This window comes from Nannospalax galili, unplaced genomic scaffold (genome assembly GCF_000622305.1).
Source record: "Nannospalax galili isolate Female #2095 unplaced genomic scaffold, S.galili_v1.0 scaffold44, whole genome shotgun sequence".
NCBI lineage: Eukaryota > Metazoa > Chordata > Mammalia > Rodentia > Spalacidae > Nannospalax > Nannospalax galili.
Window position 1 is genome coordinate 973,622 of NW_008355789.1, and position 24,461 is coordinate 998,082.

The following is a 24,461-nucleotide window of genomic DNA, read 5'->3' on the forward strand; positions in this document are numbered from 1 at the left end:
TCACCTTTTGACACAACATCATGTCATTTCCTGCTTAGCCTATTTCAACAGCTTCCCCCTGCCATTAGGATAAAATCTAAATTCTTTTTTAGATTTTGGTTTATGTATATGAATGCTATGCCAGCATGTAAGTGAACCCATGTCATGCAATGCCACAGAGGACAGAAGAGAGCCTCAAATCCCCTAGAACTAGAGTTTCAGATGGTTGTTAGCACCATGTGGGTGCTGTGATTCAAACCCGGGTCTTCTGTAAGAACAGCCAGTGTTCTTAACTGCTCAGCCATCTCTTCAGCCCCCAAAATCTAAATTCGTATCAGGACCTTCAAGGACCTAGCACGATCCTCTCACCTCCTAGCACACTTTCTGCATACAAGACTTCTTTTAGCTCCCTAAAAATGTCATTTTTCCCTCGGCTGTCTAGCTCAGCCTGGGAATGCCCCCCTCAACCAACAGTCTTTGCCCAGATAATTCTTACATTGCCTCAATGTGACCCTCCCCTCTTGACTTCCAGAATCCTCCAAGTTCAAACACAGATCCTCGTATTTATTCTTCAAAGCATTCACCAGGATTTGCAATTATGCTTTTGTGCAACTATTTGCTTAATGTGAGTCCCTTGTGAGTTCCCTGGGAACAGGAGCCTTGACTATTTTGCTACCATAGCCCCTGCACTTGATGTAGAGGACAGTGCAGAGCAGGCACTCTCCAAATACCTGCTGGATTAATGCATGAAAACCTATTTCTTCCTGTCTCACAGGAAGGAGACACCCAGAACAGCTATTCCATGTCACTCAGTGTGTCTTTTCACAGACTTACAAACTATAATTACATCTTTCCCCATGTGCCTTGCCTGTGGGCTCAACCAAAAATTCCTGTAAAGTCTCCCTGTGGTTTTTATTTCCCAGAACTTTACTTTCCTAGTAAGGCCACTCTCCTGGGGACGCACTCTAGGGTTTTACAGCCTCTGTCATCCCTGGAGTGCCCACTCACAGGCCTTCTGCCACCACTGCATCATGGCCAAAGCAAGCAGGCCACAGGAAGAGCCCAGCTCCCACAATGGCAGGGTTTTCTGGGGTCAGCTCTACCCAGGGACAAAACATTGTCTTTCCCTTCCACTGAGTAGTGCAGGCCAGGGTGCTGACAAAAATGTAATTTCTGCATATATGCAGTCAGGGACAGCTATGGATGCAGCCCACCACAAAATGGCAAACGTACTTAAAACATTGAGGTTTTTTGTTTTTTGGGTTTTTTTTACAAATTTAAAATATCTTTTTAAATTTTTATTATTTTTATTTTATGTATATGAGTGTAATCCTGCACAGAGGTAGGTGCACTGGTGTCGTGCAATGCCCGTGAAGGTCAGAAGAGGGCGTTGGATCCTCTAGAACTGAAGTTACAGTTATTAGTCGCCAGGTGGGTGCTGGGAATCGAACCCAGGTCTTCTGCAAAAGCAGACAGTCCTCTTAACCACTGAGCCATCTCTCCAGCCCCTAACCATTCCCTCTGACAAGATACACTATCTCCAAAATCTGAAACTCTTCCTCCTATATTCTCACTGGACAATCAACAGAAAGAATCGACACATCTACCCACATATCTACCCACACCTCCTCTGCCACCATCACCCCATTGTAGGCACCATGGCATGCCACAACACATACCCTGGCACTCTGAAAGCTGCCTGCATCTTCCTCCCCTGCCTCTGCTGCTGTGCTGTCACCCGCATCTGGCTTCCTCTCCTTCCCCCACTCACAAAACCCTGCTGCCTTTAAGGCCCATCTCAGTTACCATCTCTGTGAAATGTTTCTCCATCTCCTGACAGAACCTGCTCTTCTGCTGGCCCGCAGCAGCTCAGAGATGCCTTTGCAATGCTGTGTGTAGCACTTCGTCCCGACTTGCGCACCTGTCCCCCCACAGACCTGAGTCCCTCCAGGTGCAAGGAATTTGGACTCTCATCCATTCTGAGCAATCAATGTATGCGGGATGAATGAAAAATTGAAGACTTCCTGGACAGGTAAACAGAAGCAGCTGTTCTCCAAGGCAAAGGAATTTTAGGTGGGCTTACTCTATAGAAAAAGAATATATTTACATCTATACTTTATACATGGATATGATAATCAGAGCCTAGATTAGGTCAGTACAGAAATTTTTGGGTTTCTCTCTCTCTGTCTGTCTCTTCTCTGTCTGTCTCTGTCTCTGTCTCTGTCTCTCTCTCTCTCTCTCTCTCTCTCTCTCTCTCTCTCTTTGCTTTGTGGAGACAAGGTCTCCCTGTAGCCCCAGCTGACCTGGAAGGTAGACCAGGCTGGCCTCAATCTCACAAAGACACCTGCCTCTACATCCTGAGTGCTAAGATAAAAGGCATGTACCACCATGCCCAGCCAATTTCTCTTTTTCAAAAAACTTTTTTTAGGCAGTCATGGTGGCACACGCCTTTAATCCCAGCACTTGAGGCAGAGGCAGGCAGATCTCTGTGAGTTCAAGTCCAGCTTGGTCTACATGGTGAGTTCCAGGCCAGCTGGGGCTAAAGGAAGACCCTGTCTCAAAAAGACCAAAAAAAAAAACTTTGTTTTTAAACATTTGTTTGGGGGTATGTGTGGAAGTCAGAGACAACCTGTGGAAGTCAGTTCTCTCCTTCCACCATGTGAATCCTGGAGACTGAACTCAGGTCATCAGGTTGGCTGCAATCACCTTTACCCACGGAGCCATCTTCCTGGCCCCCTATTTTCTTCTCTCTTTAAAGACAACATGGCTGCCACTCCCAGAAGAGTGGGGGAAGAGGGAGGGAAAGAGCAAGTGCCAATGTGTTAAAAATGGGGAAAGTTGTAGCAAATACATACTGGGGCCCAAGCCTAGCTTGCAACTTCTGGGGTGGTGAGATCCCATGCAAGTCGTGGTCTCCCACGATGGTGCTTCTGCTTTTCCCTCCACATAATAAGCAAGCCAGACTAGCTATTCTCCAAGGATCCTTCTAGGCTGTGTGTGTTATGTTTGTGTGGATGTGTCTTCATGTGCATGTGGGTATGTACATGAGTGAACATGTACACATGTGTGTGCTGTCAGAGGTCAAAGTCAGGTTTCTTCAATTGCTCTCCTTTTTTTTTGTTTTTTGTTTTTTGAGACAAAGTCTCTCTGTAACCTCAGCTGGCCTAGAACTCACTATGTGGACCAGGCTGGCCTCAGTCTCACATTGATCCACTTGCCTGTGACTCTTGAGTGCTGAGATTAAAGGAGTATGCCATTATGTCCAGCTCCACCTTATTTTTGTTTTTTTAATTTTATGTGTATGACTGTTTACCTGCATGTATGTAAGTGTAACTGTGTCGTGCAACGCCCTCAGAAGCCAGAGGAGGGTGTTGGATCCCCTGGAACTGGAGTTACAGATGGTGGTTAACAACCATTTGGGTGCTAGGAACCAAACTCAGGTCCTCTGTAAAAGCAGCCAGTGCTCATAACCACCGAGCCATCTCTCCAACCTTCAACTTTACTTTTAAAAGTCAGAGTTTCTTACTAAACTTGGAACTCATCAATTCGTATAGGATGGCTAGCCAATGAGCTCCAGGGATCTGCCTGTCTCTACCTCCCAGTATTGGGATTACAGATGCAGTCCGCTAAATCCAGCTTTTATGAGGATGCTGGGAATTGGAACTTCACAGAGCACACCATCTCCCTAGCCACAGATCCTTCCAGTTTAAATGTCTATTGCAGTTACTCATCCTTAAACTTTCCAAGGAAGTCCAGGCAGCAGAGATGTTTCTCACTTTTGGGAAGAACAGAATCTACCCAACCCTTTCAGCATAGGCACTTACCTGGAGCTCTACAGTCACCTGCCTGGGATCACACAGAAGACCTTCACCAACAACAGGCAATCTTTCCTGGAGGAAAAGATGGGACACCCAGGCTTCCTGCCTAAGGAAGGCTGGAGAGAGAAGGTGCCAAACGCAGAATGGGGAAACTATGAAATGGTCTGGAAAAGGAGTGAGGCTCTGCAGGACTCTTCTCGGACATCACTTTCAACAAAGCTGCCTTTAAAGACCAGAGAGCTGGCATCTCTAAGTCCTCTTCTTAGGAGGCATTCTGTCTACAGCAAATCAGACAGTCTCCACACGGGCTCTATCAGGCCTTCAGATCAACAAAGGTAACTCCCCACAGATGGCAATCCCAGCCCTCTTCTGCCAAGGAACCACATCTGGCAGGATCCCACTCCTCTAGCCACTGCTGCACATACCTCGCTTGTACAGTCTTCCTAGGAGAACAGAAGAATGACAACTCTGTGCTCATGGTCCAGCACTGTATAATGGGAAACCCTTCCAGGTCTTCTCCTGCCCTCGTCCTCCAGCCACCAATGCTACGTCACCCCAGTGAAAGACTCTGAACCACAGGAGTGTGGCACTCAGCCTATAACACAACTGTGGTGAAGCAGCTGTGAACACCTTCGCGCAGGGTTGAGCCCACTCTCGTTTGGCACGCCAGCCTTCCAGTCCCAGTTCACCCCTACTCAGCTCACAATCCTCAATATGAATCAAGCTAAAGGTTTAGATCTGCAGGGAACAAGGTGCACAGTGGTCTGATCTGGCCACTTAGAGTATCTGTCACAGGTGATTTGATCAGCACTCTCAAATCCCTGCCCATCCTTTATTCAGTTTGAGTAGTTTAACACTGGGCTATATAAATACAGGCTCAGGGCCAGGAAAAACTGGACTATGGAAGCAATACTCCAGATCCCCTATTTTAACCTTCCGGGGCGGGGAGAAAGAGGGAGAGAGAGAGAGAGAGAGAGAGAGAGAGAGAGAGAGAAGAGAGAGAGAGAGAGAGAGAGAGAGAGAGAGAGAGAGAGAGAGAGAGACAGGCGTGCATGAGGAGGTCACAGGACAACCTCGGATGTTGGCCCTAACCTTTCACCTTGAGACAGGGTCTCTTTTTTGGTTGTTTTGTTGGCCACTGCATAACACAGGCTAGCTGCCCCAACCCCCCAGCTTCTGAAGCTCCTCCTGTCTCCACCCCTCATCTCCCAATGGGATCTCTAGAATTACAGGTGCATACTGCCCACACACAGCTTTACATGGGTTCTGGAGATTTGAACTCAGATCTTTACACTTGCATAGCTTTACCCACTTCACCCATTTTACTCACTTTACCCACTGAGCCATCTCCCCAGTCCTTGGACTGCATTCTTAATCAAGGAAACTCCCAAGCCTGGGAAATAAATCCCCCTCAGAATAAGGCCTGGGAGAGGCTGTGGAAGTGGAATCCCACACTGTGTCATCCCCTCCATCTTACTTCCCTAAGCTTCCTAGGTACAATGGATTCTCTCTGTCAGTGTCACTTGCATCTCACTGCTTTGCATTTCAGTGCACTGAGACTTGTTTAACTTAAATTTCCTGCCAGCCTCTAGCATTCTTCAGAGCCAGAACCGTGTCTTAACTCTGAATTCTAGTTTCAAAAGTTCTGGTCTCTTCCAGTAACCTGCCTCCTTTACCAGAAATGCTAGAAGACACTCTTAACAAGGAGCCGGGGGAGAATTTAAAACTGAGAGTCCATGGCATAGTCTCCATCCTTGAGAAGAGATCTGGATGTGGACTGGACTACCACGATGGCCGCTGCAGTCTTCCACCATTAACTTGGCAGATGGGCTAGTTCACTTTAGATCACTCACTATGAACACTCAGAACTTGTCTTTTGGGTTCTGTTATCTTCTCTCCCCCCACAAAGCCACGTTCATTCTTTCATGTTTCTTAAAATGTTTCTTTTTTAATATTTATTTTAGGGGGGCTGGAGAGATGGCTCAGTGGTTAAGAGTGCTGGTTTGATTCACAGCTCCCACATGGCAGCTAACAACCATACTTAACTCCAGTTCCAGGGGATCCCATCCCCTCTTCTGATCTCTGTGGGCACTGCACAACACGGGTACACTTACACACATGCAGGCAATATACTCATACACATAAAATAAATAATATTTATTTTTATGTGGATGTGTGTGGATGTATGTGCACCATGTGTGCAGGTGTCCATAGAGGAGCAAGGACGTCAGATCCCCTAGAACTGGGGCTACAGGCAGTTTTGTGAGCTGTAGGATATGAACCAAACCCAAGTCTTCTGCAAGAACAGTAAGCACTCTTAACTGCTGAGCCATCTCTCCAGCTCCCTATTTTAATTATTTTTAATTATGTGTATATGTGTGTCGGTATATGGGTATGCATACATGTGTACATGTGCCCACAGAGGCTGGAGGCATCAGATCCTGCTGGAACAAGAGTTGCAGACAGTTGTAAGGCACCTGACATAGGTGCTAGGGATTAAATTTGGGTCCTCTGCAAGAGCAGTACGTGCTCTTAATTGCTGAGCCATCTCTCCAGCCATCCTTCACATTTTTAATTACATACAAGCTCCTCTGAAAGGAACCACCTCTGACTCATTTTTAAGTGCTTGTATTTCTGCTTGCTCTGCATGTAGCCAGTTCTCAAAATTTATTAAGTAAGCAATACCATAGGCAGAATTCCAGAACAGTGTCTCTAAAAAGTGGCAAGGATTTGGAGAGGGAAGCATTGAATGCTAGAGACTAAGTACATGTCATACCACAAAACATCAATGTTTTCATTTAGTGGGATTATATATTACAGAATTAGTATAGAGAATAAAGACAATATGGAAAACATTCAGCAATAGATTGTGATCCATAAATAACAGTTTGGTGATTTTTAAAAGTAATATGCAAGGCTGGGCATGCCTATAATCCCAGCATTCGAGAGAATGAGGTAGGTCTCTGTGGATTTGTGGGTTTGAGGCTAGCTTGAACTGTACTGCAAGATCTTGTCTCAGGCAGACAGATCTGTTACTGCCATGCCCACTGCTCTCTTTTCACTAAATAAACCTGTTTTCTAAAATAAAGTCCTGGCTGAGCATGGTGGCACACACCTTTAGTCCCAGCACTCGGGAGGCAGAGGCAGGCAGATCTCTGTGAGTTCGAGGCCAGCCTGGTCTACCTAGCGAGTTCCAGGTCAGCTGGGGCTACAGGGAAACCCTGTCTCAAAAGACAAAAAAAAAAAAAAAAGAGAGAGACCAAAAAACAAACAAACAAAAAAAGTTCCTCGTGGGAGCTGGAGAGATAGCTCTGCAGTTAAGAGCACATACTGCCCTTGCAGAGGACCTGGGTTCAATTCCCAGAACCTATATTAGACAGCTCACAACTGCTTATAACTCCAGCTCCAGGGGAATCTGAGACCCTCTTCTGGTCACTCTGGGCACCTGCACTCATAAATAAATAAAAATAAATCTTTAAGTCCCTGTTTCAAAGAGAAAATAAATTAAATTGAATAATGAATATGGCTGGGCGTGGTGGTGCACGCCTGTAGTCCCAGCACTTGGGAGGTAGAGGCAGGCAGAACTCTGTGAGTTCAAGGCCAGTCTGGTCTATATAGTGAGTTCCAGGCCAGCTGGGGCTACAGGGAGACTGTCTCAAAAAGACAAAAAAAAATTAGAAAAAATGAATACATACATATGTACATGATATATATTTGTTAAAGCACTTGATCAAAGACTGCCAGAAACAGAATTTATATGGACTTGAGAAAAATCACTCTTGATCTTATGAATAGAAGAAACATGCAGATGCACAGGCAGCTGACAGGTCAGTAACTTGGAACAGCAGGGCGTGGACAGGGCTGCAAAGCAAAGGATATCAAGGTGGAAGAGGCAGCCTAAACGCCTTTAAGTTTGGATACTTCACATGGACATTTTGTACATGGTCAGCTTTATCACATGGACATTTTGTACTGATTTGCACATACTGAAATGTCCTTACATCCCAGTGATAAATCCCATTTGATCACAGTGTATGATCCTTTTGGTGGTCTGCTGAATTCAGTTTGCTAGTACTTTTTGTAAAAGTATCAGTGTTATGTATGTATGTTATGTATCAGTGCCTACATGTATATAAGTGCACCACATGTATGCAATGCCTATGAAGGCCAGAAAAGGGCATCAGATCCCCTGGAACTGGAGTTTTGGAGGGTTCTTAGCTGCCATGTGGATGCTGGGAACTGAATCTGGGTCTTCTGCAAGAACAGTCAGTGCTCTTAAGTGCTGAGCTATCTTTCCAGACATGGTTTGTTGGTACTTTGTTGAGGATTGTGTATCTATGATCACCAGGGATACTGGCCTGCAAGAATCTTTTCTCATTTGTTCTAGATTCCACCACAGTCAGCATTTTTAATCAATGGTTTTAGATAAGACACACTTACCAAATAGGTATATGACAAAGTAATTGGGAGAGATAATATACTAAAGATAATCAGAAAAATACCACTACAAACTAAGCATAGGTTAACTATAACAGGAAGAAGTATATAGTATATCATTTTCTTTCTTTTTTCTTTCTTTCTTTTTTTTTTTTTTTTTTTTTTTTGTCTTTTTTGAGACAGGGTCTCCCTGTAGCCCCAGCTGACCTGGAACTCGCTAGGTAGACCAGGCTGGCCTCGAACTCACAGAGATCTGCCTGCCTCTGCCTCCCAAGTGCTGGGATTAAAGGCATGTTCTACCATACCCAGCTAAAAATATTTTTTAACTTAGAGGACAAATGAAGATGGTATAAGTAAAAAGACTTAAAGATGACGAAAGGGTCAACACAAGTCAGCTATGAGTTGATGTGATTTGGGGTTCTAATGGCAGAAATGCAGAAACCAGATCAAAGATTTCCATGTTCCAGTTAAAACAAGTGTTCCTAAGGGCTGGGGATGTAGCTCAGTGGTAGAGTGCTTGCCCAGCATGCACATAGCCCTGGATTTAATCCCCAACACTACTAAATAAAAATTAATTAATTAATTAATAATCAATCCCGGAGCTGGGCCTAGGTAGTGTATAATGCTGAGGCAGGATGAGGCAGGATCTCAAGTTCTATGCCACCTTGGACTATATCACAAGACTCTGTCTCTTGAAAAAAAAATTTTTTAAGCATTTCTAGCCTGTCAGATTCAATCCCTGGAACCTATATAGTGGAACCTATATAGTGGAACCTATATAGTGGAAGTAGAGAACTGACTTGCACAAGTCGTCCTCTGACCTCCACACACAAATAGTGATGTACACGTACCCCCACAACAGTATACATACATGCATACACATACACAAATAAATAATAAATAAATAAAATTTTAGAGAGTATTTCTACGAGACACTCTACTTTTAGTCCCAGGGATACAGGGAATCATGAATAACCTTTGAGGTAAGTATACTTAAAGAGAAAAACAAATCAGTGAAGCCCCTTACTCTGAGAAATAAGATGCCATGTCTGATTTGCAAGTCTGTAAGTTCTCCTGAAGAACAATGAGGTAGAGGAGCACTTTTGTCCCTGAGCAGTCATCTCTGGAGATACACATGGCACAGAGAGATAAAGGACACTTCAGAAAGGCCCGCTGAGCCCTGCCCGCTCTGTCCTCCATGCTACTCCCATGCCTCCCACTTGGGGCTCTGACATTCCCAGCTTCAGCAAGGACACTGAACAGCTCAAGAATCCAAACAATTCTTACCACTGTCCCCAGAAACCATGGTTTACCATGGTCAGAATTACAAAGTGATATTTTTAACTACAGAACAAATTCTTGTGGATCTTCAACCTTCTATCCTAAGCTGTCATCCAATAGCTGTCTGTGAGCAAGGACTTAGCTGTCTGTGAGCAAGGCCTGGGGTTTGAATGTGGTGCCTGAAACATTAGATGGCAGGAATGCTTATGCAACCTCCAGGCACTGTTGGGATCTATGCAAACCAGCTTATCTGCCAGAAGCAGAGAGTACACACTTATAAGGACTCAGGAAGAAGTTCCAATAACCTCTCAAAAGCCAATTCTTATCCTAGGGACACAGAAGACAGGTATGGTTTACAGATGAGTGTTATACTAATTAAACATCACTGTCCTATGATAGAATATGACATTTTTAAAGCCATTCTACACACACACACACACACACACACACAGTTAGGAACCTAGAAGTTTCTCGTCTAAGTAATAATCAGTTCTTTTCTTACTGATGTGGGCACTGGGTCTATCTTATTTTTAAACCCAGAATAGAGCTAGTTTGCCTTTTTGTGTTAAAAAAAAATGCTTATGAATATGTCTGGGTTTTTTTGTTTTGTTTTGGTTTTTTTTTTGGTCTTTTTGAGACAGGGTCCCCTTGCAGCCCCAGCTGGCCTTGAACTCACAGAGATTCGCCGGCCTCTGCCTCCCAAGTGTTGGGACTACAGGCGTGCACCACCATGCCCTGCAATGTCTGTTAATTTAAAGATCAACACGGAGGCACCTATACCATAGAAGAAGAAAAAAAAGTGGGGAGATGAGGGAGTTCAGAAGGACAGAAACAGGAGAAAACTTGTTTGGCAGTTGGAGTGCCAAATTTTGGGGGAATTCCTGAGCATTACTCCCAAGCAGGCCACAGAACATACTTGAGTACCGCTTAGCCTACTGAAGGGAAGAAGGAATTCAGAACGCCTCTATTCCCTCAGCACCTGAGGTTCCTTTCCTTGGAAACAGACTGCCTACATCACATGCAATTAGTGGGCTGATGCTCCTAATGGTCAGGAGGAGAAAGGCAGAGTGCCAAGATAAGGGGTCAAGTACTACTGTGGCCAGCACAGCAGAAGCCACAGAAGACTCCCCTGTCCCAAGCCACGTCTCTCCAGAGTAAAAAGACCTGGGAGTCTCTGGCTACCCTCAAACTACAGCAGACAGAGGAAGTCAACCACTTCAGACCTAAAGGTAATGAAAGACTTGCTGAGCATCATTAACACAGATAATATCTGTCAGTAATGAGTGACACATCTTTTCCAGGGAAAACGCCACAAGACCTGGGGAGGGAAGTGTTCGCAGGAAAATCTGTCAAGGTGAAGCCTGAGTCTGTGTGCTCCCCAGCGTTAGTTACCATGGGACCACTGTTTTAATTAACTTGTGTTTTCTTCCAGACTCTGGGCTTCTCCAAACAGCCAGCAGAGATGCAGTAGTCATTAGCCAGAGGCACAGAGACCCTGAAAGAACTACAAAAGTTGTCAGAGGCAAGGGCAGACTTAGAGTTTGTAGGCCTGAAGAGGTTTTGGGGGTTCTATTTTTTTCTTAATAAACAACACTGTCCCAATCTTTGGACCACCTATTTCAGTTTATCCACAAAAGGCTTAGGCTAACTCAACCAACTTTGCCTTCAGCAGCTGCTCTGAGGAACAGGGAAAATAGAAAATATGTTCTAGATAAGATCACTTACTAGCCCACAAACCTAACTTCCTCTGTAGGACATTTCCCCCCTTAAACTTCTAGGGTACCAGGCTAGGAGAGGAAAAAGGAAAACTGAGATTGATCACAGCAGTGTAATCTAAAGGGGATAGCTAGGAGGAAGACGTGAACCCCAACAGCTAGATGCAGAACTAGGGACAGATACCAAGGACAAGGTCATTCAGACTAAACTAAGGGCACTGCGAAGTTAACCCCCTTGAGAAGCTTCGAGAAGGGTACTTCTACCAACGTGGGTGGCTCAGAAACTAAAAGCAAAGGAGAGATCTCACACCAAGAACCTAGGAGCACGCAGAACCTCACTTCAGCTTGTGACTTTAGTTTCCTCTCCTAAAGAACCTAGACACAGAGCTGTCTTCACAGAGCTTCAACAGCATGACTCAATAACTATGGCTGAGTTGGAGCTGACAGGTAAGAGCTGGGCCCCAGGCAAAGATCAGGTTTCCCAGACCCCAGGATGCAGCACTGCCCTGGTCTGACTTCCGAGTCTCCAGTACAGCTGCATCTGTGGGCAAGTTAAGGGTCTGGGCACAGACTACAAGAGCTTCATGAGAGGCACCCCCAAATGCTTTGGAGGGTACTGAGGGTACCCTTCATCTGTTTCCCTTTCCTTTCTGCTCCGTCTCCTACTGTATGGGGTAGAGACTCAGAGCTTTGTATAGAAAAAAAGAACTTGGAAGATGATTGGCCTTAAAGGTGAGGAGAGTCCAGAACGACTCCAAGATTCTTGCTTGCATCACAAAAAGCCAGTCACCACATCAATCAGAGAACACAGACAAAACAGAGTAGTCCAAGGTACTTTGCTATAGTTAGGTTCTTCTCACAGCACGGGGGGGTGGGGGGGGTGGGGTGTCCAACACAGGAAGTTATCTAGACAAGACAGACCGGAGCAGAAAGGATGGAGACAGGAGATGGGAAATGAAACAAGAAAAACAGTAGGGGAGAAAAAGCAAAAGGAGACAAGGAAGTCTGCACAAATGTCTGCACACGTGTGCATGTGCCTGTGCATGTGTGTACAGGTGTATCTTGCAAGCTGAGCCACAAGTGTACCTTGGGTGCTGTGGATCGCTGGCCATAGCCGACCCAGGCAGGGTGGTGTCCTCAACAGTAAGCTGCTTCGGCCACACGGGAAGAAAATCATGTGGAGTGAAATTACTCTTGAAATTCCCTGAGGAAGGGAGCAGCCACAGTCTCTGAGGAACTTCAATTAAGTATTTTTCATGTATATAATTTCTGTGTGCTGAAGACTCTCAGAACTTGGGGCTGGAGAGATGGCTCAGCAGTTAAGAGCACTGGCTGCTCTTGCAGAGGATTCAGGTTCGATTCCCAGCACCCATATGATGGCTAACAACCATCCATAACTCCAGTTTCAAGGGATCTGACACCCTCTTCTGGCTTCCACAGGCACTGCACAAGAAGGGTACACTTACACACACACAAGCAATACACTCATACACATAAAATAAAAATAATAGCCGGGCATGGTGGCACACGCCTTTAATCCCAGCACTTGGGAGGCAGAAGCAGGCGGATCTTTGTGAGTTCGAGGCCAGCCTGGTCAAAAAAGACTAAATAAATAAATAAATAAATAAATAAATAAATAAATAAATAAATAAATAATAAAATACTTTTTAAAAAACGACTCTCAGAAATAGAAGGAATGAGTGAGAGGCCATTCTACTAAGAAATGTTCTCTGGGAATGGCTAATGCCACCTGAAGGCAGAGGGCAAGCTTCCTTCTGCTCAGAGAAACTGGGAATCACCTCGTGTCACCCCACTGATTGGGCTTTTTTCTGGCCCCTCACTCGTTCCTCCATGCTGCTGTTATCTTAAAACTGCTCTAGGAGGGAGAGGGCAGAGATTGTGTGTCCCTCCCCACCCCTTCCAACTAGGTGAGCTGGGAACAGTCCCTTGGTCCCTTCACTTTCTTGGCTCCCATCTCCCCACAATCAAATGAAGTCAGATTAGATGAACTCTAAGAACCCAGACAGCTCTGAGGTACTGAATGAAAAAGTGCTTTGAAAAGTTCAAGGTGCTTCAGAGATGTCAGATAGTAGCAGTCAGCCCTCACAGGCCAGAAGCTTTAGCACACTGTCCTCCTCAGTTCCATCCTTCAAATCCCATGTCTAGGGCCTGCCTAGCTCACCCTGGAACATTCTATAGGACACCCACTCCCCCTTTCTCCGTTCCTGTTGCAGATCTTATAATCTAAGGAGAATGCCTTACCACCAAGTTCTGTCCTCTCAAAAAGTCCCTCCTTTCTTCTATAAGAAAGATGTCCAGGGGCTGAGGATAGTTCAGTGGTTAAGAGCACTGTCTGCTCTTGAAGAGGACCAGGGTTAGGTTGCAGTACCCACATGGTGGCTAACTGCCCATAACTCCAGTTCTAGGGAATCCAATGCCCTCGTCTGACCTCCACAGGCATTGCAGGACACAGGTGCACTTCCATACATGCAGACAATATACTCATACACATAAAATAAAAAATAAAATATAAAAAGAGATAAAATTTTCAGCCAGGAGTGGTGGTACATATCTTTAGTCTCAGCACTTGGGAAGCAGAGGCAGGCAGATCTCTGTGAGATTGAGGCCAGCCTGGTCTACATAGCAAGTTCTAGGCCAGCTGGGGCTACAGGGAGACCCTGTCTCAAAAAGACCAAAAGAAGCCAGGTGTGGTGGTGCACACCTTTAATCCCAGCACTGGGGAGGCAGAGGCAGGTAGATCTCTGTGAGTTCAAGGCCAGCCTGGTCTCCATAGGGACTCCAGGTCAGCTGTGGCTACAGGGAGACCCCATCTCAAAAAGACCAAAAAAAAAAAGATAAATGAATAAAAATTTAAAAATAAATAAAAATTTCCAAAAAATTCACTTTTACTGCCTACTGCCCCATGTCCAGTCTCCCGTGCACCAGCACCAACCTTACAGAGTTGAAATTCATGGCTCTGTTCTGTCAGACCTACAGTTTAGAGGTAGCTCACCACCATTACCTTCGAGTGCTAAGTTCTCTCTAGATTCTTGCTGTTCTCCACATCCAGAACACATCCCACCCCTCCTTTGCTTATAAAATCAACCCAACTTTCAAAGACCAGGAAAAAACAAATCCTGCCTCTTCCAAGAAAGCTTTCCTATGGTTTTAAGATACAACTTTCTTGTTTCAAAACTGGAAATGTGTCTGTGGTTAATAACAACCCAGTTAAAAGCTTGGATGTTCTTTAATTGTTTAATAAATATTGTCTGTCTGGATACATTAGAAATTCACTCTGGCCAAAACACAAGCTTTATATAATAGCTTCATCATACTGCTGGTTAAGCTGAAAAAGTCAGCACATGTTTGTTGACTGCCTGATGACTGCAAAGCAAGGTCTTGGTTTTCTCTTTCTACCCATGCCAGTTCTCCAGCCCTGCAGATTCTGGGAGTGCAGGAGGGAGGAGGGACAGGGAATCAATACTCTCCTGACCCCTGAAGCACTTTCCCACCCTTTCCTCCCTGCTCTCCCACTCTAGGGAGGAAAGGACCCATCCCAAGTTCAAATCGACTTCTCTGTGGAGGAGCCCAAGCATGCTGAGCAGAGTGCAGTTATATTTAGCTCCATTCTTAACATCCTGATCGGCCTGGATGATAGCGGCAGAGCTCACAATGCCTGTCGGGGATGGGAAGATAAAGGGAAGGAAGAGACAGGAGGAGGAAGCGCCAAGACTTCTAATACACATCTCAGACTTGGGCCTCTGAGTTAGTTCTGTTTTAAATTAAGCCCCTTTCCCCACTTGTTTTGAGACAGGGTCTCATATACCCCAGGCTGGCCTTCAATTCAATATGTAGCTGAGGATGACCTTGAACCTCTGATCCTCCTCTTCCCCAATGCTGGTTTATGCAGTACTAGGGCTCAAACCCAGAGCCTTATGCTTGCTAGGCAAGACCTCTACTCACTGAGCTGTATCCCAACCCCCGCCCCCATCTTTTTTCATTATTTTCTTAAGACAGGATCTCATGATATAGCCTAGATGAGCCTAGAACTTGCTATAGAACTAAGCTAGCCTTGAACTCACAATTTTCCTGGCTTGACCCCTGGAATTCTGAATTCTAGGCATGTATCACCACACCTGGCTGTAGCCATCATTTTAAACTCTAAAGATGTACAGCACTTGTGAGAAGGGCTCTGCACGTACAAGGCACAGAGACCACCATAGACCAAGTCAGCAAGGACTGGCAGCTACCAAGAAGCTTCTCAGCATTAAGGCAGCCATAAAAAACAGACCATAAGACTCAGGCTGGCCAGCTACTCTCAGACCTAGTGGCTCTGCCCATGACATTCTATGCCAAGATTCCCCTGATAAGCTGAACCACACAGGTATACTGTGGGTGCGGGGCAAGAAGGCCAGTCAGGGGGGCCTGTACCCAAAGGAAGGCATTCCTGGTCATCACAACCAAGGCGCTTAGCAGTAGACAGAAGCTCCCCACTGCTTCCAGTCTCTGTTCACTCTGGGACACATCCCCAGCTTTCCTACTCTTCTGTCAGCCTCCTCCACTCCCTCTCCAGATTGTCTGCTCTTCCTGATCATTAGAAGGGCTCACCTCCACTCTCCATATCCAGGTCCCCTGACACACAAGATGGGCAAGAGCCATCCTCTCAGACTCATCTGTCAGCTGTTGATGCTTTAACGTCCTTTTGGGCTCTTCCTACTTTACTGGCACTAACACTGCTGCCCCACAGATTGTTAAACCAGGTAAAGGCACTTGCCTTCAGGGGAAGGGGACACCTACTGACACTTTTCAGACAGCAACACAGCCAGACTGAGGAGATACCATTTCCATGACAGCCAGGAGCTAGCCTCATGCCTGCCTCTCAGCTCCTTCCTCCTAAAAAGCATCTGCTGTAGCTACCTAAACTCCAAAGATCACAGGAAACTGAGCACTGGCCTTGCTCTTCACCCCCTGCTTCCAGAGTGGCAGGGAGAAAGGGAGGCAAGTTGTGAATGTTTTAGAAAGAACTAATGCTGAGCCCAGGAATGGTGGCACACTCCTGTAATCCCAGCACTTAGGAAGCTGATGCAGGAGGATGCAGGAGGATAACACATTTGAAGCCAGCCGATGGCTCTTCCTTTCTGACCAGTTCCCACTGTACAGAGACTGGCTGCCAGGTTTCAGAGAGAGGTAGTATTGAGGACAGGAAGCCGTGCACATGCGAGAGGGGGAGATGGGGAGAGGGAGAGAGGGGGAGAGGGGGAGAGGGGAGAGGGGAGAGGGGAGAGAGACACCCATATAGCTAGCCTCTAGCACCAAATTGCAAGAAAAAGTTGTTCCACCTTCAAACACCCCTAGCCATCTCAGTAGTTAGACTCCAGGGAACTATTTTAACATTCCACATCACACATCACAGAAGCATGAAGCAACCTCACCCCACATAGCCCCCAGGCAGAGTTGGGTAGAAAGGAATACACGGCTTCCCAGAAGTGCCCAACTGAGAAGGAAATCAAGAGCTTGCCCACAGCTTCCTGGGCCCAGGAGGGGAGGCACTGGGTTTAGAACAAGCACCTCAGTAGCTCAGAGGTCGGGCTGGAAAGAACCTCACATCTGAAAGCCCCAGGGAAGACCAAAGAGACAGGGGTGGAAAGACTCCCAGGCAGAATATGCCTGAGCTAGCTCCCAACGGCCTAGAGTGTGCAGCCAGTGACCACACCTGAATGTGAGCAAGGATCTTAGAGAAACCCACAGCTATCCAGACGTGGGCCAAGGGATAGGAGTTCCAATCTTTGGTATAAAGCACCATCTGCCTTCTGTGCAACAGGCTTCGCTTTCTAACATCTGTAGGGAAAAGGGTAGAACTCGGTATCGGACCGGAGAAGAGCTGGCAAGGAGAAGGCTCCTCTTGTCATGCTTCAGAGCTTCTTCCAGTCTTACAGCTGACTTCAGGCTTCCCAAAAAGCCCTGCCACAGTTCCCAGAAGCCTGCACAGAGCCAGATGAGCAGAGACATCATCCTGCAGCCATGTCCTTTCCAATCTGTCACCCAGCATAGGGCCTTGCAAGGTTTTGTTCAAAGGAAAGCTCAGAGGTAGAATACAGGAAGTTATTAGAAATGCCCTCCTCTTGGATGCTGAGTATCTGCACTGAGGCATCAAATTGTATTAATTTTAAAATGATTTAAATCAGGGCTGGGAGATGGTTCAGCTGGTAAAGTGCTTGCCACTCAAGCATGGGCAGCTAAGTTCAAATCCCTAGCACCCAGGTAAAAAGCGGGGCACAGTGGGACATATTTGTGATCCCAGGGATGTCTAACCAAATCAATGAGCTGCAAGACCACTGAGAGATTGTCTCAAAAAGTAAGGTGCAAGTGCTGGTGGCGGTGCACACCTTTAGTCCCAGCACTGGGGAAGCAAAGGCAGGTGGATCTCTGTGAGTTCAAGGCCAGCCTGGTTTACATAGTGAGTTCTAGGACAGCTGAGGCTACAGAGAGACCCTGTCTCAAAAAAAAAAAGGCCAAAAAATAAATAAGGTGGAGAGCAACTGAGGAAAACAGATGTCAACCTCTGTCCTCCAGACACATGCACACACATGCCTCCCCACAAAAAGGGCATGCACATGCACATTCTAATTCAAAGACTGCTTTTTTGCCCAAGGAAAGGTTAATTCCCAGTTCAGATTGCAGACAACACTCTTTCTCACTGTATATCCATAAAATATTCATATTCATAAGGTTTACAAACCTTAGTCAGTTGTTAGTGTCACAACAGGTATTCAAGGTGGCATGAGTCTGTCCAGGCTTCAGGCATTTGTTCCCATAGCCAACGTTCAGATTTCAGGTCCCCATTGGGACAACAGGAGGCAAGAATTAAAGCTTTTCCCAGGCAGAGGCCTTAACTGCTGACAGGACTGGCAGCGGCTTCAGACACCCCCACATGCAGGAAGAAGGCGAAGCACCTGGAATCTCCCCTTCCTGCACCACGTCAGCAACTCGCTGATGTCATTTCTCTGGTCACCACATGTCTGCCTCTCAAGCCCTGGGATTTTGCCCATCCTCACCTCAAAATTGCACAATAAAGATCTACAGCTGGCTACTTCAGTTCTTCACTGCCCAGGGCCAATGAGGCAGAGGTAAAGGCTTTGGGATGGAGAAGAGCCATTAATTTCGTGTTGGCCTCTGGCCATAGATTTTACTCCCAAACCTAGCTCAAGATGTACGCTGCTTTTCCTCAAAGACAAAACTAAAGATGAATTCAAAATGAGCATCCTGGCCACCACAGAAGGATGAAGGGAGATAAAAACAGTGATGCTGTTTCTCAGGAACAATATGACACACACTGATCCCCAGGCAAGAACATGTGGGCAATCTTTCTCATCCTAACAGTTTCGGTCACCTGGAGCCTAGTGCAATTTGCAGTCTTATTGAAAAAGTAGTCTAGCCCACAGAGGCAGGTGATCTCTGTGAGATCAAGGCCTGCCTGGTCTATATAGCAAGTTCCAGGCCAGCTGGGACTACAGAGAGACTCTGTCTCAAACAAAGGGGGCTGGAAAGATGGCTCAGTGATTAGGAGCACTGGCTGCTCTTGCAGATGACCCAGGTTTGGTTCCCAGGACCCACATGGTGGCTAACAACTGTCTGTAACTCCAGTTCCAGGGATCTAATGTCCTTTTCTGGCCTCTTTGGGTACTTCATGGCTGCACTGGCATATGTGCAGGCAAGACACTCATGCACATAAAATAAAAACAATTGTTTTAAATGTTTAAAAAACAAAAAGAAAAGAAAAAAGTAGTTCTATTTCCCTGAAGTCTCCTTCTACAAGGGGTGGCTACAGGTCACACACAGGGCACTGAGTCATCTCCAGTTGTCTAAGCAGCATGCGCATCCTACAGGAAATGCACACAGCTTCAAGCTAGGAGCTTTGCATTGAAGATCTGATTATTTCCTAGTCAGAAATAGAAGAGGCTAATCCCATTATCACCACTAAACATGTTTGAAGAACGTGATCCTGCCATGATTAGATCATGCCTTTCAAAAAGGAGGAAACTGCATGGGGCTTTCAGCTAAAGCACGTCCTGACTCAACACTCAGGGAGAGAAGGAAGGACTCAAGAAAGTCAAGCATGGCAAACTCGTCACCTCCGGCCTAGAGACTCCAGCTCAGCAGAAGGGTTATGCTTTTCTGACCTTGCCCCAAGAATCCTTTGGAACTACTTTTTTTCCTCTCTATACAGTAGGAGTGCAGTCAGAGGACGAATCGATTGAATTTTCATAGACCTTTCCTATATCAGCCATTCACTTTTATAATGACAACAGGAACTTTAGACCTGATGGTTGGATGCCTAGATAAGCTCGTTACTGAATAGCATGCTTTATGTGACAAAGATACAAAACAATACTTATGCAAACACTAGCAATAATAAAACATAAAAGTATATAATGTTTACATAGCTCTCAAATTGTAGTTGAGAAGGAAGACAAGTTCATTAAAAGATAGAGCTGGGTACTTGCTTCAGCAACTAAAATTGACATGATATAGAGATTAGCATAATCCTTGCACAACAATGGCAGTAAAATCATGAGGCATTCTATATTTTTGTTTAAATGGAAGAGCTGGAGAGATGACTCAGTGGTTAATAGCACTGGCTGCTCTTGCAGAGGACCCAGGTTCGGTTTCCAGCACTCACATAGTGGCTAACAACCATCCATAACTCCAGTTTAGAGGATCCAATGCCCTCTTCTGGCTTCCGTAGGTACTGCATGACACAGATGCACTTACACATGTAGACAAAACACTCAAGACACATAAAATAAAAATTTTAAAATAAAATAAAAATAAAATAAAAAATATGGGTCCAGGTTATGGTGGCTCTTCTAGTTTGCTTTAAATTGCTATGACAAAACACTCTGACCAATACCAACTTGGGGAGGAAAGGGTTTATTTGACTTATAAGCAGTCTATCATCAAGGGAAGTCAAGGCAGGAACTTGGGGCAGGAACCTGGAGCACAGACCACAGAGGAATGCTGCTTACTGGCTTGCTTCTCTGGCACAAGTTCAGCCTACTTTCTTATACAATATAGAACCACCCACAGTGAGCTGGGTCCTCCCACATCACTCCACAATCAAGAAAATACCTCACAGACATGACCCCATGCCAGTCCAATGGAGGCAATTCCCCAACTGAAGCTTCCTCAACCTAGATGTGTCAAGTTGACAACTAAAGATACCTAGCACAGTGACACACATTTATAATCACAGCACCAAGAAGATGGAGGCAGGAGGATCAGAAGTTCAAGGTCAGCCTCAGCTACTATCAAAGTCAAGGCTAGCCTGGACTACATGAGCCTCTGTCTCAAAAACTACTTTTAGGGGCGGGAAAGATGGCTCAGCAGTTAAGAACACTGGTTGTTCTTGCAGAAGACCCAGGTTCAAATCCCAGCACCATCATGGCAGCTAACCATTGCCTGTAACTCCAGTCCCAGGGGGATCCAACAGCCTCTTCTGACCTCCTCCAGCAATGCAGACAAGTGCACTTACCTACATGCAGGCAGTACATGCATACATATAAAATAAAAAGAATAAAAATTTAAAAAACCTTTTAACTTACTTTTAAAAAATAAAATAATAAGCCAGGCCAGGCGTGGTAGCACACGCCTTTAATCCCAGCACTCAGGAGGCAGAAGCAGGCGGATCTCTGTGAGTTCAAGGCCAGCCAGCCTAGTCTACATAGTGAGCTCCAGGACAGCTGGGGCTACAGGGAGACCCTGTCTCAAAAAGACCAAAAAATAAAAATAATAAAGCCAGGCGTGGTGGTGCACACCTTTAATCCCAGCACTCAGGAGGCAGAGGCAGGCGGATCTCTGTGAGTTCTGTGAGTTCAAAGCCAGCTTGGTCTACATAGTGAGTTCCATGACAGCTGGGGCTACAGGGAGACCCTGTCTCAAAAAGATAAAAATAAATAAATAAATAATAAAAAATAGGCTTTTGAAGGCATTTTGCAGGGTATTCCCAAGGACAATACTGATAACACATTTCACATCATTTTTCAATGTATTTATACTTTCTGTGTGTAAGTGTTTAGCCTGCATGTATGTAAGTGGAACAGTATGCATGGAGGCCAGAAGAGGGCCTCAGATCCCCTAGAACTGGAGTTACAGATGGTTGTTAACCAACCACCATGTGAGTGCTGGGAACCAAACCCTAGTCTTCTGCAAGAGTAGCCAGTGCTCTTAACAGCTGAGTCATCTCTCCAGCCCCCAGCTAATATTTTTAAAGTTTATTTTTTATTATTTTTAATCATGTGATGTGTGTACCTGTTTGTGATATGTACACCTGTGTGTGGGTACGTGCACATGTGAGTACAGTTGCCCCAAAAGCCCAAAAGAGGGCATCAGATCCCCTGAGGCTAGAATTATAAGTAACTGTGAGTCACCTGACATAGGTACTGGGAACAGAACTCAGGTCCTCCCCAAGAGTGCAAATGAGAGGGGAAAAAAAAATCAATATTTGTCTTTTTGAGTTTGGCCTACTTCACTTAATATGACAATCTCCAGTTGTATTCATTTTCCAGAAAATGACAGAATTTGATTTTTCTTTATGGCTGCATACCATCTAATTTCATCTTCAAATGTCTGACTTTCTTTTCAGAACTGTTCTTAGCACAATGCTTATCATGCTTATTGGCCAGGATTAGAGCTTTTACCCCATAACCAGAGAGGAATGGGGACCGAGAGGGTGTTTGCTAAGGAAAGAAAGCACAACAGGTTGGAGAGAAAAGGAAAGAAAGGGCAGAATTAAAAACCATGTGAGTAGGATTTGACAAACAAATGCAGCAGGTTCACAAGAACCCAGAACTCCTCTGTCAATGAGGACACATCTTGCATTAACAAGACAATCACCAGTGGCAGTCATAGCTTAGAACAACTTAAGACCACATAGAATTGGGGGTGCCACCTGCCAGACAGGCTCACAGCCTCTTATCAATCCCAAATCAAACCATTATTTCACCCAGATGTTGCTGGTCACATGAACAAGTCTACAAGCCTCCAGTAATGCTCACTTCCTGGTTTCCTGGGGCTGGCTAGATGGCAATGCCTACTCTCTCAAGAAAAAGGAACTGTATCACCTAGGCCTAAAGGTTCCAGGACAGCAGAAGTCACCCTCATTGGTGAGGTAGAGTTTAGCATGGAGTCAGGGCTTACAGAATACAAAAGCAAATAAAAATAGTGGGATGATCACTGTGCGGATTGTCCTGGGACTCAGAGATAAATAAAAGGTTGCAGACTAGCAGGCAGGGACTGCTTGAAGTCTAGAGAGTCAAGTAAGTAACGCTTCTCTCCAGAACTACTCTGCCATGTTCTGTGGCTTCCTCTAGCAAGTTAGCAGCCCAAGAGCCTCTGAGGGATGAGGGAGCAATAGTGAGCATGCAGCCTCAGCCTCATCACCAACCCCACAGAGACAGGCATCCCCAGGGCCATTTAGGCTTTACAAAGAACCACTGGGTAGCCGAAGACCTCAGAGACTGTCTGGCTCATTCTACACCAAAGGAAACAAAGGCAAATCTTAAAGGGAAAGGAAAAGGGTCTCAATGAGGCAAGATCTGATTAAATCCCAGCGTATTTCAGAAGGGAACCAAAATGAGGAAGAAATAGAGTTCTTCTGTGGCCAGTGGCTCTGATATCTGTGGATAGTGGGAAGGAAAGTTAGGGTTTGTATAAGAAGTTAAACTGTTTTGCCTGTTCTTCAAAGACCCCTTGGTGTTCTTGTGGGACATCTCTCATCTCATCAGTCTACTTTTATGCCAGAGCTCTTGGTAACAGGATCCCCAGATACTCTCCCTTTCCTTGCTACCAGCAAATCCTATCTCCTCCAGAGCCCAGAATTTGGAACAAAGCCATGTATAGCACAGAAGGAGCCATCCAGACACGCAGAAGTTGAACTTGTTAGCAAACATTTAAGGTTTCCTGAAGCTCCAACTTCCAAGGACCGATCTCCAAAGCCAGGTGAAAATCTGGGCTGAATTTCAAACATTCTCAAGTTTGTGAAGGAGGTAGAAGGTAGGAGGAGAAATTCTGGAACAGAACCCACAGGAGAACAGGCCTCCCATGCCCCAAGGGTGTCAGCAAACAGATGGGGACCCAGAGCAAACCCATTGGCCGAGGCAGTTCTCTCCTGAAGTGATCCTTGTGAGGGAGTGTTCATCATTTTATGGAACTTTCTACTTTTTCAAGATGATTGCATGGATCAGCTTTATCTTTATACAAGTCATTTGGGTTCCCTTTCGATTCCACTAACAGGACTGTGATCATGGTAATGGCTCTCTGTCGCCTGCCTATACTCACTTCGTGGTCCCCAGGCTTGCTCTCTGGGTTCGGATCTCACACCCATAACGTCTTATCCTCTTTATCATGAAATAAAGACCCTTTGACAAAAGGAAATTGAGATATAGAAAGTGCCTTGCACAAGATCACACCACAAATTAATAGCGCAAGGATCAGAATCCTATTCTCCAAACCCAGGACCGATCAGTCCTCCCAGCTGAGCACAATCCTTCTGTTACAGGAGAAACATCTGCACTAGAGCACCAATACCAAGAAGCAAAACAGTTTATCTGCATGTCTTTTAAGCAAAACAACACAGCCAGAATGTTTGGCAAAGACTAACTAAATATTTCCTCTGTGACCTCCGCCAGAGGGGATGATTATGGAAGAGGGGTGGGCAGAGCACACCAGGAAATGGAAGGGACATCCACTGCACAAGCCAGCCGTAGGGTGGCTAAAAAGATGTGATGTTAAATCAAGGACACGCTGGGGCAAAGAAGTCAGGATTTTTTGTTTCGTTTGGTTTTTGAGACAGGGTTTCACTATGTAGCCCTCTCTGGCCTGGAACTCACTGAAGTCAGGGTTTTTGAAAGGTAGCTGGTATTTAAAAATCTGATTCTAGATCTGACTGTGAATGTTAACAAAACTGATATCTAAGACAGAAAGAGTTTAGAAGAAAACTTAGCAGGATTGTCTTTGGGATCTTAAGAGGGGGGAGGATTATTAAGGAGGGCACAAAAGTTCTACCCAAGAAACAAAAATTGATTTAAAAAAAAAAAAAAAGACTGCCGGACGTGGTGTCGCATGCCTTTAATCCCAGCACTTGGGAGGCAGGGGCAGGCGGATCTCTATGAGTTCAAGGCCAGCCTTCTACACAGTGAGTTCCAGGACAGCTGGGGCTACAGGGAGACCCTGT

The 24,461-nt window shown here is 45.5% G+C and overlaps 1 protein-coding gene and 1 non-coding gene across 3 annotated transcripts in view; one reads left to right on the forward strand and one right to left on the reverse strand.

Moving 5' to 3' along the window:
- St5 (suppression of tumorigenicity 5) overlaps positions 1–24,461 on the reverse strand; it is a 183,158-nt gene that overhangs the window by 122,710 nt on the left and 35,987 nt on the right. The window lies entirely within an intron of this gene.
- On the forward strand, positions 19,719–19,821 carry LOC115067740. Its single transcript, XR_003847107.1, has one exon. It is a non-coding gene; the product is annotated as a U6 spliceosomal RNA (small nuclear RNA).